The sequence below is a fragment of the Hylobates moloch genome, unplaced genomic scaffold (assembly GCF_009828535.3).
Source record: "Hylobates moloch isolate HMO894 unplaced genomic scaffold, HMol_V3 SCAFFOLD_21, whole genome shotgun sequence".
Lineage (NCBI taxonomy): Eukaryota > Metazoa > Chordata > Mammalia > Primates > Hylobatidae > Hylobates > Hylobates moloch.
The window spans coordinates 16,498,043-16,516,109 of NW_026652296.1; the positions used below are offsets into that span (position 1 = coordinate 16,498,043).

At 45.6% G+C, this 18,067-nt stretch overlaps 2 protein-coding genes across 5 annotated transcripts in view; one reads left to right on the top strand and one right to left on the bottom strand.

Annotated features, from left to right (window-relative positions):
• Positions 1-8,152, bottom strand: part of GDAP1L1 (ganglioside induced differentiation associated protein 1 like 1) — a 42,813-nt gene extending 34,661 nt beyond the window's left edge. For both annotated transcript variants that reach the window (XM_058432806.1, XM_058432807.1), the window contains exons 1-2: positions 7,907-8,152; positions 6,836-6,958 (exon numbers count right to left, since the gene is read on the bottom strand). The gene's annotated coding sequence lies outside the window, so the exon portion shown is untranslated. The remainder of the gene's footprint in view (positions 1-6,835; positions 6,959-7,906) is intronic.
• Positions 8,153-8,418: 266 nt separating this feature from the next.
• OSER1 (oxidative stress responsive serine rich 1) overlaps positions 8,419-18,067 on the top strand; it is a 40,519-nt gene continuing 30,870 nt past the window's right edge. For all 3 annotated transcript variants that reach the window (XM_058432809.1, XM_058432810.1, XM_058432811.1), the window contains exons 1-2: positions 8,419-8,588; positions 9,375-9,517. The gene's annotated coding sequence lies outside the window, so the exon portion shown is untranslated. The remainder of the gene's footprint in view (positions 8,589-9,374; positions 9,518-18,067) is intronic.

The following is an 18,067-nucleotide window of genomic DNA, read 5'->3' on the forward strand; positions in this document are numbered from 1 at the left end:
CCTTGCAATAGTCAGTGAGTTCTTGTGAGAGCTGGTTGTTTAAAAGTATGTGATAGGGAACAGATTAAGAAAGCAAAAAAATAAAAAACAATAAAAAAATGAGTATGTGGCACATCTTCCCCTACTCTGTCTTGCTTCCTCTCTCATCATGTGATATGCTGGCTTCCCCTTTGCCTTCCACCATGATTGGAAGCTTTCTGAGGCCTCACCAGAAGCCAAGCAGGTGCCAGTGCCATGCTTCCTGTACAGCCTGCAGAACCACGAGCCAATTAAACCTCTTTTCTTTATAAATTACCCAGTCTCGGGTATTTCTTTGTTGCAATGTGAGAATGGTCTAACCCAGTTGGGAAACACTGAGCTAGAGGAAAGATCCCTGGATTGGAGGCAGTAAGATAGGGCTCCTGGCTGTGCGACTTCTCACAAGTCACTTACCCTCTCTGAGATTTGGCTCATCATCTGTGAAATAGAGATGATGATAACTGCACGAGGCAGAGATGGATCACTGTCACCCAGAGATCTGTGTCTTCAGTCCATAGGACACAGTAGTTGTTGGAAAGTGGCTGCCACTCACCAGGGACTGCTCCACTTTGCATTGAGGTGGGGCGACCACATGGCTGACTTGTGGCCAATGAATGTGGGCAGAAGTGAGGAATGCTGCTGCCCATAAAACCTCCATGATTCTTCACTCTCTCTTCCCATCTGCTTATTGAATATCAATGCCTGGAGGAACTTGAAAGCCCCAAGGGAAGGTTGATAAAACTCCTTGTTCCTCCCCACACCTGCTGCGAACTGGACTTCATACGAGTGAAAAATAAACTTCTATTGTGTGAAGCCACTGAGGTTTGTATCTGTTATAGCAACAAGCGCTATGTTACTGAACATACTGCCTCCAGGAGTGTGGCAAAAATTAAATGCGCTAATGCAGAAGTTGCAAACTGACAATGTGTTGGCTTGGACCCACCCTGCAGATATGTTCTGTTGTGCCTGACCCAGTGTTATTTTATTGACAAATTTTAAAATGAGCAATTTCACACAAACATCTCGATTTCCAGGTTCAAGAAAACCCAGAATAGCTGGCACCTGGGTTTGCATGCCAGCAGCTGGACGAGGAGCGGCTGTCCTGTTGGGTGGAAATTTGATGGCGGTGGAAAATCTGGCCCTTATCAGTGTCTTGAAACTGGTGGCATTCAGGGTGCCTGACTCACAGCAGTCATGCTCAGATGTGTGTTCATTCCCTCAACTAATTGTGGACCCACTGTGTGCCAGGTGTGTGCACCAGAGATACAGCAATAAGACAGACAGACAGACAGACAGACAGACACTGGCCTGCTCTTTGGCTTGTTCACTTAGCAAGACATCTTGGAAAGAGTTTCCTATCAGCACAACAGGTCTACCCTATATTTTGTAGGACTCTGTACTATATGAATAGATCACAAAAAATTTATTTAACAACTTCTATTGATGGACATATATGTTGTTTCTAATCTTTTATAATAAAGATAAAGCTGCAGTGAATATCCTTATTTATACATATTTGCCCATATTTCTATATACTCTGTATGCTAAATTCCTAGAGGCGGAATTGTTGGATTGAAGGGCATGGCTTTGCTAAACATCACTTCAAAGAGGTTGTACCAAAGTGCCCATTTCCCTACACCCTTGCCAATGCAGCCTATTTTAAAATTTTTCTTTATGAATCTTTGGGTAGAAAATGGTATGTCTTTAGTTTGTTTTCATTTTTTTCTTCTTATTACAAAACAATTTCAAACATATGAAAATAGCTCAATGAACATCTATATATCTATCACCTAGATATAAGCATTGTGAAAAATTTGCCATATTCGTTTAATTGGGGAGTGAAGTATTTTGAAATAAACTATAGGCATCATGATATTTCTCCAACTAAATACATCAGTAGTATTTATAAAGTATCAACATAATTTGTATCTAACATAGATTATTTTCTTACATAAAATACAATTTTCATATTAATAAATTAACAATATGAAGGCCAGGCATGGTGGCTCACGCCTGTAATCCCAGCACATTGGGAGGCCAAGGCAGGTGTATCACTTGAGTCCAGGAGTTTGAGGCCACCCTGGGTGACATGATGAAGCCCCATCTCTGCAAAAAATACAAAAATTAGCCAGGTGGGGTAGCATGTGCCTGTAGTCCCAGCTACTCAGGAGGTTGAGGCGGGGGGAATCGTTTGAGCCTGGGAGGTGGAGGTTGTAGTGAGCTGAGATCGTGCCACGGCACTCCAGCCTGGGCAACAGAGTGAGACCCTGTCTCAAAAAATATATTTATATTCAAATTTCTCCAGTTTTGCCAGAAATGTCTTTACAAGTAGTTTCAACCAGGATCCAATCAAGGACCATGTAATGGATTTTGTTCCTGCAGTCTTAAGTCTATTTCAATCTAATATGGTCCTCACTCTTTTTTTTTTTTTTTTGACCCCCAATGGCATTGACTCATGAAGAGACTGGGCCAGTTGTTTTGGACAATGTTCTGTCACGTTGCTTCACTGTGGTGTCCTTTAACTTCCTGTACTCTCTCCTATATTTCCCCAAAACTAGTATTTAGATCCAATGGATGGATTAGATTTAGGTGGAACATTCTGGGGATGAGAAAGTAATTATATTTCACAAGTGGTGCTATGTGCTCCATTTCACCTCACTTCATGTCTAACTGTCCCACTACTAATAATGCCAAGCTTGATCATGGGGTTCAGGTGGTGACTACACCTCTCTAGGTAAATATTCATTTCTCCTCTTCTGACCAGCAGCTTGTGGGTGTCCAGTTCCTCATTCATTGATGGTCCTTGACTGAAACAGTTACTATCGTTAGAAAATGGTTATTTTCTAATTTTGTCCTTTTGTTTGCATTTGTCAGCTGACATTCTTTATGTGAATTCCATTATTTATGAGTGAAGTTCACCATTCCTTTAACTGTTTAAAAACCAGGCCGGGTGTGGTGGCTCACACCTGTAATCCCGGCACCTCTGGAGGCTGAGGTGGGTGGATTCTTCTAGACCAGGAGTTCAAGACCAGCCTGGGAAACATAGCAAAACCCCGTCTCTAGTAAAAATACAAAATATTAGCCGGGTGTTGTGTCATGCACCTGTAGTCCCAGCTACTCGGGAGGCTGAGATGGGAGGATTGCAGTGAGCTGAGATCGTGCTACTGCACTCCAGCTTGGGCAACTGGAGTAAGACCCTGTCTCAAAACAAACAAACAAACAAACAAACAAATAAAAGCCAACTTAACTTCTTTCCTAGTGAATCATCTGTGTTTCCATGGGGACCTGTACAATGATAGGACTGTGTGATACGTGCTATGACTGGGATGGGAAAGGGGTGTGGTAGAGCCAGAAGGGGACATCTGGATCCCCTGTCTAAGCACTGGTGATGCCAGGGAAGGCTTTTCAGAGGCAATGGCTCTCAGTATGGGTTCCTGCCAAGCAGACCCTGAGACAAGTATTCAAGAGCACATAATTAACTTTGGAGAAAAAAGGACATCCTGGGAGGCAAGTGGGGAAGACAGGAAAGACAGCCAAATAAGGTGTATTGCCAATCAAGTTACTACTGTGGGTGACCAGGGCTTAATCCCAAAGGGAAATTCTGAGAGCTGCATGAAGGCCCTCAGCATTACCCTGCCCAAAGAGGGAGACAGCTGGGGTATTTATACACCAAATCCTGTCAGTTGTTGTTTGAGGGCTGCTTCTTGAGACAGGTTTTAATTCCCTGGCCCTTCAGGCCTGCTCTGCAGTTGGCAGAGTGGGTCCCAGTGGCACAGAAAGCCCTCGGGCAATAAACATGGGTGTTGCCAGCTAGGGGTCAGCTGATGTGCACTGAGTGGGAAGAGTGGGGCGTACAGGCAGGCATCATCAGCGTCTGCTCAGGGACTTGAAGCAGAGGCTTGTCAGATGAGGGGGACATAGCCAGCTGGGGAGAAGGAGGTGGAATGGATGCATGCTTCAGGTGGAGACACAGGCCCAGAGGTGGGACAAGAGTGGAGTGCTTGACGGGCTGATGCCCACTCATCTGCTGGAGGCAGAGTGGAGACGTGAGGCCGAATGGTACTGCCAGGCCACTTAGGCCACCTGCAGGAGTCATCACATTGTGCCGAGGGCACTGGGGAGTCCCTGAAGAGTGGTTTTTGTTGTTGTTGTTGTTGTTTTTTTTTTTTTTTTTTTTTTTGAGAAGGAGTCTCACTCTGTCACCTAGGCTGGAGTGCAGTGGTGCCATCTCAGTTCACTGCAACCTCCACCTCCTGGGTTCAAGCAATTCTCCTGCTTCAACCTCCCGAATAGCTGGGATTACAGGCGTGCTCCACCATGCCTGGCTAATTTTGCATTTTTAGTAGAGATGGGGTTTCACCATGTTGGCCAGGCTGGTCTTAAACTCCTGACCTCAGGTGATCCGCCTGTCTTGGCCTCCCAAAGTGCTGGGATTACAGGTGTGAGCCACCATGCCCGGCCCCCTGGAGAGTTTTAAGTGGTGAAATTATTGTCCAGTTTGGGTGTCAGAAATCCGAAAAGGCCTGAAGTACGTATTCCTCACAGGGTGGGACTACTCCTCCCCTCCTTCCGTGACACCTAGAAATGGACTCAGCCACCAAGTGGTTGCCATTGAATGTGAACCCAGGGCACAATGAGATGGGGCGCCTGGGGAACATCTCGCCCAGAGCTATACTGGCAGACTGTATATTAAAAATGTCTGATTACACATATGATCGTATGTTATCATGACATAAAACAGCCAGGAGGATGTTCCATGTGCTCCATACCTCGCTAAGCACCACACTGTCATTATCTCAATGAGGTGGATACTGTTATCACCTTGATGTGGGGATGGATGGTTCAGTTGGCCCATTCTGGGATTTCCCAGCCAGTGTCTCTCCTCCCTGAACACGGCTAGGACACACGGCTGACTTCTGGCTCTCTGGGGCCGCCTTTCCAAGTTTTTTTACTGACTGTCTCTGTCTCCTGTCTTTCTCCAGGCAGGGTTTAATACAAAGATCTCAGGGGTGTTTAGTGACTCACAGTCAATCCTCCAGTGGTGTCTCATCTCACGCAGAGGAAAGCCAAAGTCCTAATGACTTAAAGGTGCTACCCGATCTGGCCTCGTCTGGTCCCCATCACACCTCCCCATCTCCTTCCGCCCTCCCTTGCCGGCTGCCCCAGCCCATCGGCCTCCCGACTCTTCCATAGAGGCAGTGGGTGCCGCCCCGAACTTTGCTGAGGGTCTCTTCACTTGCTGTTCCCACTGCCTGCCATGCTCTTCTTCTTCATTTTTTTTTCCCCAAGCTCTCTCCCTCACCACCTTCATATCTCTGCTCTTGTGAATGCCACCTTAGAATTAGCTAAACCTTTCCTGACTGCCCATGTAAAAGAGGTAGCTACTCGGACCCTGCACTCCTTTATATGACTTTATTTTTCTCCATAGCACTTACCAACACGGAGTCTGCCATGCAGGGTTTTTTTGTTTGTTTGTTTTGAGACAGAGTTTCACTCTTGTCACCCAGGCTGGAGCGCAATGGCTCAATCTCGGCTCACTGCAACCTCCGCCTCCCGGGATCAAACGATTCTCCTGCCTCAGCCTCCCAAGTAGCTGGGATTACAGGTGTGTGCCACCTTGCCTGGCTAATTTTGTATTTTTAGTAGAGATGGGTTTCTCCATGTTGGTCAGGCTGGTCGCAAACTCCTGACCTCAAGTGATCCACCCACCTCGGCCTCACAAAGTGCTGGGATTGCAAATGTGAGCCACCACACCTGTCCTGCCATGCAGTTATTATTTATCTCTCTGATAGGGATATAAGCTCCATGAGAGTAGGGAATTGGTAATGTTCACCTCTGCCTTCAGCTCCCAGCCTAGAGCACGACACAGAGTAGGTGTCCAGTATTAAATAAACAAGTCAATCAATGAATGACCCTTGGCCTGCCCCTGGTGATGACCTCTGGTCAGCCTGACGGAAGTTTGCCGTGACCCTGAAGTCTCCGTTCCACATTTTTGCACAGTCTCTCAATTCTCTTTTCCAGAACACTAATCACATTAACTCAGTGTCATTTTAATTCCCAGAGATGACATTATTTCCAAGGTCTTGAAGGGCACTGCTGCTCCCCATCATTTTCCCTTCTGCCCCAAACACTTCAAATCCTGCTTGGACTAAAAGAGTACAGGAAGGGCTGACAGATTTGATACACAAAGCTTAACAAATTTTGTACCACGAAAGTTATAAAATAAAGTTAAAGGATAAGCAATAGACTGGGAGAAATATTCACAATTTACATGAAAACATGTATTAGTCCATTTCCATACTGCTATGAAGAAATACCTGCGACCGGATAATTTATAAAGAAAAAGAGGTTTAATGGCTCAGGAGGCCTCACAATCACGGTGGAAGGTGAAGGAGGAGCAAGGACATGTCTCACATGTACTCTCTTGGCAGCAGGCAAAAGAGTGTGTGCAGGGAAACTGCGCTTTATAAAACCATCAGATCTCATGAGCCTTATTCATTTTCATGAGAACAGCACATGAAACCCCCCCCCATGACCTCCCACCAGGTCCCTCCCACAACATGTAGGGATTATGGGAGCTACAATTCAAGAAGAGAGTTGGGTGGGGACACAGCCAAACCATATCAAGGCGTAATATTCATCATATATAAAGAGCTCCTACAAATCAATAAGTAGTAGTGAAAATTAGAAACAAGCAATTCATACTAAAATCTGCAGTGGACACTGTGATTATCTGTCCAACATCCATTCTACACACATCTACCTCGCTTCACCCCACTCCATCATGTTGCTGCCAAGGGAGTGGGGTGGGGCTTACCTTGACTCCTGTCCCAGTGGTCAAAGCCAGTCAGGTTAATCCCAGCCTCCCTTGTTCCAGTGATTGTTTCTAATATGTGAGCCAGTCAGCCCAGAGCTTTTCGCTGGTGGTCCAGGGGTGGTCCTGTTAATGCAAAGCTCAGGTTTTTGTGCAGTGCTTGTGGGATGCGTCTGCTCTTTTTTCTTTTCTTTTTCTTTTTTTTTTTTTTTTTTTTGAGACAGAGTCTCACTCTGTTGCCCAGGCTAGAGTGCAGAGGTGTGATCTTGACTCACTGCAACCTCCGCCTCCTGGGTTCAAGTGTTTCTCCTGCCTCAGTCTCCAAGTGTCTGGGATTACAGGCACGCACCACCACACCTGGCTAACTTTTGTATTTTTAGTAGAGACGGTGTTACACCATGTTGGCCAGGCTAGTTTTGAACTCCTGACCTCAGGTGATCTGCCCACCTTGGCCTCCCAAAGTGCTGGGATTACAGGCGTGGGCCACGGCGCCTGGCCATGAGATGTGGCTGCTAGACATCAGCCAGGAAGCCTGTAGCTTCCACTGCTCCCGGCAGCCATTCTTGAGGGAGCCAGACTTGAATGAAGCAGACACCAAGTGACAGGGTGCTGAGGCGGAAGCAAATGGCCTCTGGATGAAATAACTGAGTTGCTATCTTAAGCAACCCTACTGCTCCAGCCTACTAAACTTGCCAATTATGAAAGCCAATAATTCCCTAACTGCAATTTTAAAGTCCAACGTTATAAAATCAAAAGTTTTCTCTCTCTGTCCCGACTACAAGTTACAAGTTTAAAACAAACTCATTTAGTGGCAACGTCTGCACTAAACTGATATGAGACTATGATCTTTATTTATCTCTCTCTAAAGAAACATTAATGTATTTGATTATGAGGTGCTGCCCCAGCCCCTACTGGGAATTTCACATAATATATAGTATAGCACTACATTACCTTTCTAAAATCCCACAAAAGCCAAATTCAAAAATTCATTTCAGATAAGAGATTGTGGATTTGCTTAGCCTTTCAGGAAGAAAATTTGGTGAAATTTAACAAAAATCTATCAAATGTACTTACCTGTTAGGACTTTATCCTATAGAAACCATTGGCTAGGTATACAAGGTTGTACAGATTTATAATAATCATAATAACAGCGATGAGGGTTTCCATGTGTCAGACAGTGTGCTAAGCACTTTATAGATGTTATCTTAATTGAGGTATCTATTGTTATTATCCTAATAATATACATCGGGAAACTGACACTCATCTGGATATGAATGTTAGTAGCCTAAAGTCAAGAGCTAATGAACACTAAGTCCATAGAAAATGGACTTTGAAGTGTCCAGACAATAGGAGATTTGACTTAAAAATTAGAGTATATCTATAACATGGTTGGATGAATTGATCGATTGAGACAGGGTCTCACTCTGTTGCCTAGGCTGGAGTGCAGTGATGCAATAATGGCTCACTATAGCCTCGACCTCCACAAGCTCAGGTGATCCTCCCACTTCAGCCTCCTGAGTAGCTGGGACAACAGGCTTGTGCCACCATGCCCAGCTAACTTTTGTACTTTTCATAGAGATGGGGTTTTACCATGTTGCCCAGGCTGGTCTTGAACTCCTGAGCTCAAGCAATCTGCCCATCTAGGTGTCCCAAATTGTTGGGATTATAGGCCAGGATTCCATGCCTGGCCATGGAATAATTTATATCCATTAAATATGAGGAAGGAGTTCCTGATACGTTTAAATTTTAAGAACAGGTATTGATTATGTAAGGTGTTTTAAAAATTCTATTTAGCTTAGGTTATTATAATCTTTAAAATGTAAACAGGAAAAAAAAGCAGGTTACCAAAAAAGTATGTACAATTCAATTTTTTAAGATGTCTAAATTATAGAAGGGCAGTCAATGAAAATTTAATAGTAGTCATGTGGTTATATTGAGATGGGTGGAGACAAGGGTAAGAAGATATCATGAGTGGATTTTTTTTGTTACTGTTTTTCTTTCTTTCTTTCTTTCTCTCTCTTTCTTTCTTTTTTTTTTTTGAGATGGAGTCTTAGTCTGTCACCCAGGCTGGAGTACAGTGGCACAATCTCGGCTCACTGCAACCTCCACCTCCTAGGTTCAAGCAATTCTCCTGCCTCAGCCTCCCAAGTAGCTGGGATTACAAGCACGTGTCACCACACCTGACTAATTTTTGTATTTTTAGTAGAGACAGGGTTTCACCATGTTGGCCAGGCTGGTCTTGAACTCCTGACCTCAAATGACCCACCTTCCTTGGCCTTCAAAAGTGCTGGGATTACAGGCATGAGCCACTGCACCTGGCCTGTTGTTTATTTTTCTTAATTGGAGTTTCTGGTTTTCCTTCTGTTATGGACTAAATTGTGCATCTCAAAATTGATATGATGAAGTAATCCCTAATGTGGTTATATATGGGATTAGGTTTAATCCCTAATGTGGTTAAAATAGGGCCTTTGAGGACATCATAAAGGTTAGATTAGGTCATAAGGGTGAAGCCCTAATTCAACAAGACTCTTGTTCTTCTAAGAGGAAGAGACACAGGAGTGCTCACAGAAGAAAGGCCCCGTGAGGACACAGTGAGAAGGTTGCCGTCTGCAAGTCAGCAAGGGAGGCCTCAACAGAAACCAACCCTGCTGGCACCTTGATCTTGGACTTGCAGCTTCCACAATGGTGAGAAAATGAGTTTCTGATTTTTTTTTTTTTTTGTCTACTTCTTTCATTTAGTTTCTGATGTGTAAGCCACCTGGGGTGTGATATTTTGTTATGGCAGCCCAAGCTGACATTGTAGACATGCATTATTCCATCTTTTTTAATTTTTAAAATCCAAGTTGTTTAGGAAAAAAAAAAAAAAGATACTGCTTGATTTCCCTGTGGCCACTGAGGGCAAGCCAGTCCTGGTCCTCACATTGCAGGAAAAGGGAAGGGAATTCACATGGTCTGAGTGTCCTTCCGAGCTATACCTCTTACCAAAATCTCATGGAAAGGGCATTAATGTCCACATTTGACAGATGGAAACAGAGACTCAGAAAACAATAAATGCTGACCAGGGCTGTGACTCACACCTGTAATCCCAGCACTTTAGGAGGCCAAGGCGGGCGAATCACCAGAGGTCAGGAGGCCAAGACCATCCTGACCAACACGGTGAAACCCTGTCTCTACTAAAAATACAAAAATTAGCTGGGCGTGGTTGTGGGTGCCTGTAATTCCAGCTACTTGGGAGGCTGAGGCAGAAGAATTGCTTGAACCTGGGAGGCAGAGGTTACAGTGAGCTGAGATTGTGCCATTACACTCCAGCCTGGGTGACAAGAGCTAAATTGCGTCTCAAAAAAAAGAAAGAGAGAAAGAAAGGGAGAGAGAAAGAAAGAAAACAAGAAAACAAGAAATGCCTGGCCCCAAATCCCCAGCTAGGAAGCAAGCATAGCTGGCGTTGGGACCCAGGTCTATCTGACCCCCAAATCCAGTTGAGCTTGTCCCATCTCTTACCTCTGCCTCCGTATAGCAGATGCTGAAATGGCCACAGATATGGGTAGGTTCGGGGTGGGGAACATCTTTCAGCCTGTAAGGAGTATTCAGAAGATTTTGCTTCCAAATTCTGGGCAACAATGGCTTTCTTGAGAGTAAGAAGTCACTCGAATTTTGCTGTGAAAAATCTTAACAGCTAACGCGTAACTTCTACAAATATTGCATCAGGGTTCACTGACTCAAGAAGCTGTAGGCATATGAGAGAAGTGTCATAAATGTGAGGCAAGCCAGGCATAAAGCAATGCTGTGTGGTGGAGACTGTGGCAAACTGGAGAGCACGAGCTCTGCTCAACAGGACAGCTGCTCCTCGTCCAGCCACTAGAATGCAAACCCAGGTGCCAGTGATTCTGGGTTTTCACGAACCTGGAAATCCGGATTTTTGTGTGAATTTGCTCATTTAAAAATTTATTAATAAATTCGACTGGGTGCAGTGGCTCCCTCCTGTAATCCCAGCACTTTGGGAGACCAAGGCGGGTGGATCACCTGAGGTCAGGAGTTCGATACAAGCCTGGCCAATATGGAGAAGCCCCGTCTCTTAATACAAAATTAGCTGGGCATGGTGCTGTGCGGCTGTAATCCCAGCCACTTGGGAGGCTGAGGCAGGAGAATCGCTTGAACCTGGGAGGCGGAGGTTGCAGTGAGCCAAGATGGCGCCACTGCACTCCAGCCTGGGTAACAGAGCGAGACTCCATCTCAAAAAAATAAAAATAAAAATTTATTGATAAATTTATATAAAAAAGAACACTGGGGCAAGCATAACAGAACATATCTACAGGGTGGATCCAAGCCCACACATTGTCAGTTTGCAACCTCTGCATTAGAGCATTTAATTTTTGCCACACTCCCAGAGGCAGTATGTTTGGTAACATAGCGCTCGTTACTTTAACAGATACAAATCTCAGTGTATAAACACGTGGAAGTTTATTTTTCACTAATATAAAGTCCAGTTGGCAGCGGTGTGGGGAGGAACAGAGTTCTATCAACTTTCCCTTGGGGCTTTCAAGCTACGCCAGGCATTGATATCCAATGGGCAGATGGGAAGAGAGAGTGGAGGATCATGGGAGTTTTATGGGCAGCAGTATTCCTCACTTCTGCCCACATTCATTGGCCACAAGTCAGTCATGTGGTCGCCCCATCTCAATGCAAAGTGGAGCTGGGAAATGCAGTCCCTGGTGAGTGGCAGCCTCTTTCCAACACCTACTGTGTCCTATGGACTGAGAACACAGGTCTCTGGGGGCAGAGATCCATTTCTGCCTCATGCAGTTATTATCATCATCTCTATTTTACAGATGAAGAGATGAATCTCAGAGAGGGTAAGTGACCTGTGAGAAGTCACACAGCCAGGAGCTCTGTCTTACTGACTCCAATCCAGGGATCTTTCCTCCATCTGTGTTTCTCAACCTTGCATCTCATGAGAATCACCTATGGCACTTGTTAAACATACAGGTTCCTGGTCCTCACCCCAGACTTTGAATCTGAATGTTCAGTGGAAGAACGTGCTAATCCTAGATGGTTCTTATATTAGGCTGTACACTGGTGGCTGAACCTTAGCACCATCTGGGTAGCTTTATGAAACAAGAATCTCTTGGCCCTGACACCTAGCAATTCTGATTCAGTTGGTCTGGGGCAGGGGCCCTGACACGGACATTTTATAAAGCTCCCAGGTGATCCTGAGAACCACTGCTTCTGCTCCAAACCAAACTAGGCTGGTCATCAGTCTCACCCAGTAAAGATTTCAAGCTAAAGCAGTGAAAGAGAAGTAGAAGTAGAGGAGTAGAGGGGTGTCAATCAGTGATTTTCTACCCTGTGTGCACATTAGAACTAAGGCCTTTTATAAAGTAGCAATGCCAGGAATCCAGCCCTAGAGATTCTGATTTAATTGGTTTATGGTATGGCCTGGGAATCCACATTTATTTATTTATTTATTTATTTATTATTTATTTATTTATTTTTAAGATGGAGTCTCACTCTGTTGCCAAGACTGGAGTGCAGTGGCATGATCTCAGCTCACTGCAACCTCTGCCTCTCGGGTTTAAGTGATTCTCCTGCCTCAGCCTCCCCGAGTAGCTGGGCTTATGCCTGCCACAACAACCAGTTAATTTTTGTATTTTTAGTAGAGACAGGGTTTCACCATGTTAGCCAGGTTGGTCTCAAACTCCTGACCTCAAGTGATCCGCCTGCCTTGGCTTCCCAAAGTGTTGGGATTACAGGCGTGAGCCTGTAATAAAATAAATAAATAATAAATATGAATATAAATAAAATAAAATATAAATATAAATAAATAAAAAATACATAAATAAAAAATAAATAGGTGCCTGGCCTATTTATTTATAAAATAAATTTATTTTAAAAATATAAATAAATAAAATGTAAATACAAAAAATATAAAATATAAATATAAATAAATAATTAGGTGCCCAGCCTATTTATTTATTTTTGAGATGGAGTCTCGCTGTGTCACCAGGCTGGAGTGCAATGGCATAATCTTGGTTGTCTGCAACCTCTGCCTCCTGGGTTCAAGCGATTCTCCTGTCTCAGGCTCCCAAGTAGCTGGGACTACAGGCACCCACCACCACCAGCTAATTTTTGTATTTTTAGTAGAGATAGGGTTTCACCATGTTGGCCAGGCTGGTCTCAAACTCCTGACCTCAGATCATTTGCCCGCCTCAGCCTCCCAAAGTGCTGGGATTATAGGCATGAGCCACCGCGCCCAGCCACTTTCTCTATTTTTAAAGCTCTCCTAGAGGACTGTGATCCTCCCCTCTGCCCCAGGGTCTTGCTACTCAAAGCATAGTCTAAAGCATCAGCACATCACTGGGAGCTCATAAGAAATGCAGAGTCTCAGGCTCTACCCTAAGCCCACAGTTTAGCAGACTCCCAGGAGATTGGCATGCACTTTAATTGTGAGAAGTTCTGTTGTAAGGCACACAGGCTCCTTTTGGGAGGACAGCAGATTAGATCCTCCAATCAGGGCTGGCCCATCTTCTCTTCCTTCCCCACCCAGCTCATGAAGCTGCAAAAGTTTTTTCAGTGTCATCAGCATAGCTGGCCCCCAGGTGTCTGGCTCTTGCTGTCCCCTGCTGTGGCCATCTGCTCATGAATACTCTGTCGGAAGGTCTGGGCATGTGCAGTTTGGTCAATCAGCAGGGGTTTGCAGGCCCTTCCTGCCAGGGAAGGGTATCACAGACCCTGGGCATCCACTCAAGGAGCAGACCATGGGATTGCATGCTTCACCCAAGGAAGATCTAAAGGTCTTTAGATCTGCAGATTGGAGAAAATGACAGACTTGTTCTGTGAGGTTCTGGGACCAATCAGAGGAAGTTATAGGGAGGGCTGTTGCAGTTCAATATAAGGAAAAGGTTCAAACAAGCAGGAAGGGGCTGAGGCAGAGGGCAGTGAACATCCTATTTCTGAAAAGAACATGCAGGGGTTGAATGATCTTCTTTCAGGGAGAACCTGTGGGTTGGGTGTGAGCTTGGAGGGGGCCTCCACTCAGGGCTGGAACATGCAGCCTCCTCAAAGGCAGGGAGGCCAGGTCATGGCACGAGAAGAGCACGGGGAGCGAGATGATTCGGGGTTCCTCTGTGTCTCTCCCTGCCAACGTTGATTCATCAAACCGCGCCTATGCCCAGACCTCCTGACAGTTTCCATAATGAGGGAGCTGTGGCAGAGGTCATGGGGCATGAAGGCAGTTTGGTTAAACACAAACTGTCCGAGTGTGAAATAACTTCCGTGTTGGTCTCTGCTAGTTTGTAAGCTCAGTAAGGTCAGTGGTGGCTACCTGCTGAGTCTGCAGCACTGGCAGAGAGTCCAGCAGATAATATTCATAGCATCTGCCCAATAAATATTTGTTGACTTAAATATAATTGGTTGAAAATATTAGTCCCTTGTTTGTTTGTTTTTTAAGACAGTCTCACTCTGTTGCCCGGGCTGGAGTGCAGTGGCGCGATCTCAGTTGACTGCAACCTCTGCCTCTTGGGTTCAAGTGACTCTCCCGCCTCAACCTCCCAAGTAGCTGGGACTACAGGTGCATGCCACCACATCTGGCTAATTTTTGTATTTTTAGTAGAGACAGGGTTTCACCATGTTGGCCAGGCTGGTCTTGAACTCCTGACCTCAAGTGATCTGCCTGCCTCAGCCTCCCAAAGTGCTAGGATTACAGGCGTGAGCCACCACTCCCGGCCCCTTGTGTGTGTGTGTGTGTGTTTTTGAGACGGAGTTTTGCTCTTGTCACCCAGGCTGGAGTGCAATGCCAGGATCTCGGCTCACTGCAACCTTTGCCTCCTAGGTTCAAGCAACTCTCCTGCCATAGCCTCCCCAGTAGCTGGGATTACAGGCGTCTGCCACACCTGCCAAATTTTTATATTTTTAATAGAGACAGGGTTTCACCGTGTTGGCCAGGCTGGTCTCAAATTCCTAACTTCAGGTGATCCGCCCACCTCAGCCTCCCAAAGTGCTGGGATTACAGGCATGAGCCACTGCACCCGGCCCCTTGCATGTTTCTTATTGATAATTTTTATCACTGTAGGATAATTTGACATCCTTTCGTGCCCTTTTGAGCACTTTTGTCAGCTGTTCAAATTTTATGGGTTTTTTCCCTTGATTTCTCTTTATGCTGTAATTCTTCTTCACCCAACTTATATGTGCACTGCACTCGTTGTAACAGCAACACAACTAGAGTATCCTAAAGGGCCCATAAAAGACGGTTTGTTAAATTAAGCTCAGTATATTAGTAAGGGACAACAGCAAATTGCAAAATAGCCTGTGTGGTCAGATCTCATTGAAGGTATTTTTTATATATATGCAAAGAAAATACTTAAAACACTGGTTCTTGTTTCAATGAGTCAGGAAACTCTCTGTGAATTGAATGAGAGGTAGAAACTCGAACCCAAACACACAACTTTAGTGAATTCAGGGGCTCCCTTCCCCAAAAGCAGACTACTAATCCGGGTTAAGAATCACATATCGACCAGGTGTTGTGACTCATGCCTGTAATTCCAGCACCCTGGGAGGCCGAGGCCGGCTGATCACGTGAGGTCAGGAGTTCGAGACCACCCTGGCCAACATGGTGAAACTCCATTTCTACTAAAAATACAAAAAATTAGCCGGATATGGTCGGGGGCTCCTGTAATCCCAGCTACCCAGGAGGCTGAGGCAGGAGAATTGCTTGAACAGGGGAGGCGGCGGTTGCAGTGAGCCCAGATTTCACCACAGCACTCCAGCCTAGGCGACAGAGAGAGGCTACATTTCAATAAAACAAACGAAAAAGAACCACATATCTAGAAGGCTTCCACCAAGATGCCACGGCCTTTGGGTGGGTGGAATCATGGGTGTTCTTTAGGAGCTACTTTTTGCTTGACTGTATCTTTTTTTTTCCTTCCTGTTCTGAGCATTGGTTACTTTTGAATAAGAGACAGGAGCTGGACTTACTCTAAACTCTACTTTAAATCTCTAGTTCATTTTAGCCAGCTTTCTCTAATTGGCAGTGTTTTTGAGGAAACTTCAGATTGAAAAAGGGTGAATGCTTCCAATAACCAGTTGATGAGGAAGCTGAGGCCCAAGAGGTCCAGTGATTTATCTGCCCACGGCGGGCAGCAGGGCAGGCTGAGAACTCAGGCCCATCTCCTTATGTCCTCTCCTTCCCTCCCGATTACTGCCATCTCTCCGAGTCAGCAATGCCCAGGTGTCTCAGGCATTCATGGCCTTGCAGCTTGGACACTCCATGCCCCTGACATGACTGGTGTGGATTCTAGAGTAGAGACGTTAGACCATGCAACCTCCACATATGCCTTTGCTTTACTGCAAAACCACCCTGGGCTGCAGATCAAACACACAGAACTGCTGGCAGAAGTCCTGTGCCCGGCACCAGGGCCAGGAGCTGTCTGCCCACTCTGAACGTTGGCTATTGGAGGAGCCCACTCCACACAATTCACAAGGGCTGCAGGCAAGTTTACGCTACTTCCACCACGTGGGACATTTTCTTGGGAATATCCAAGTGATACCAACAAGTTCCCCGTGGACACTTCCTCCAGGCTGACTCTGGCTGACTCTGCACCAAGTGGAAGGAGCGCGGCACTGCTCCAGGAGTCTTTGCCATGCCGGGTGGGGGGGTGAGGGGGTGGGAGTGGGTGAGACTGGGCTCAACTCCATTTCCACTCTGACGGGACGTAGCGGAGATGAGGAGGGAATGTGAGCCCCACCAGAGCCTATGCCAGCAGCTCCAGCTCCAACTCCGCAACAGCACCAGGGGGCTTGGCTCAGCTCTGACAGCCCTGGAAGTTCACTGGGCAAATAGATCTCAGGTTTCAAAGCTGGGAAATTAACGTGAGTATGAAATGTGCCCCTGGGCAGATGAGTCCATGGTGTATGTGCTGGGTTTCCCAGGGTCAGCCGCAAGGTACATTTTGTTTTGGAGGTCTGCTCAGTGGTAAGGAGTCTCTCTGGGCCAAGATGATTCTTGGCGACAGCCCCTGGGCCTGGGTGTCCACCAAGTGAAAATGGTTTGGAAGAGCAATAGAGGAATTCCGAAGGCCAGAGGATGGGAGACTGGAACCTGAAGCACGGATGGATTCTCAAGGCCCGCACTGAGGACTTCTTTCTATACCTTCTCAAGGAAAAACAAGCAGGCACGTACACAATTAAGTCTTAGGAACACACTGCAAAGTCAGTCAACAGTTAATGGTCCAAGAGGTAGAGATCTTTAAAAAAACCCCTTAATGGCGCCAAGTGCACTGACTTACGCCTGTAATCCCAGCACTTTGGGAGGATGAGGTGGATGGATCACGAGGTCAGGAGTTCCAGACCAGCCTGGCCAACATGGTGAAACCCCGTCTCTACTAAAAATACAAAAATTAGCCAGTCGTGGTGGCGGGTGCCTGTAGTCCCAGCTACTCGGGAGGCTGAGGCAGGAGAGTTGCTTGAACCCGGGAGGTGGAGGTTGCAGTGAACCGAGATTGTGCCATTGCACTCAAGCATGAGCAACAGAGAGATACTCCATCTCAAAAATAAATAAATAAATAAATAATCCTTAATGGCTTTTCCAAAGAATTATAGAAATCATACATGTTCATTATATCAAATTCAAGTAATATATAAAGGAAGAAATAAAGATATCTATATTATTCTGAAGAGGTACAGAATAAATTATTATTCTGCAAACTACCAGATTGGCAAGATTGAAAAGAATGACACTGTCTAACACTGGCAATCTTGGTGGAGGCCAGGGTTTCTCATCCTTGGAACTATTTACATAATTATTTGTTGTGGGGGACTCTCCTGTTTATTGTAAGGTGTCAAGCAGCATCCCTGGCTTCTGTCCACTAGATATCAGTAGCATCTCTGTCACCATCCCCCAAGTTGTGACAGCCAAAAATATCTCCAGTCATTGCCAAATGTCCCCTTAGGGGCAGAACCTCAGAGGAAGAAGCATCTCTTGCTGAGAACCACCATAGGCCAATGGGTGCCCCAAACACCACTGGTGGGAGTGGAATCCAGGAATTCTGCCTGTTCATCAAATATTACAATCTGTGTTACTAGCAACTTCACTTCAAAATACATTTACAAGAGTACAAACTTGTTTGACAAGCATTTTGATGCAGCACCATTGGTAATATTTTAAACATTGGTAATAACCAGCCAGGTGTGGTAGCTCACACCTGTAATCCCAGCACTTTGGGAAGCTGGAGCAGGTGGATCACC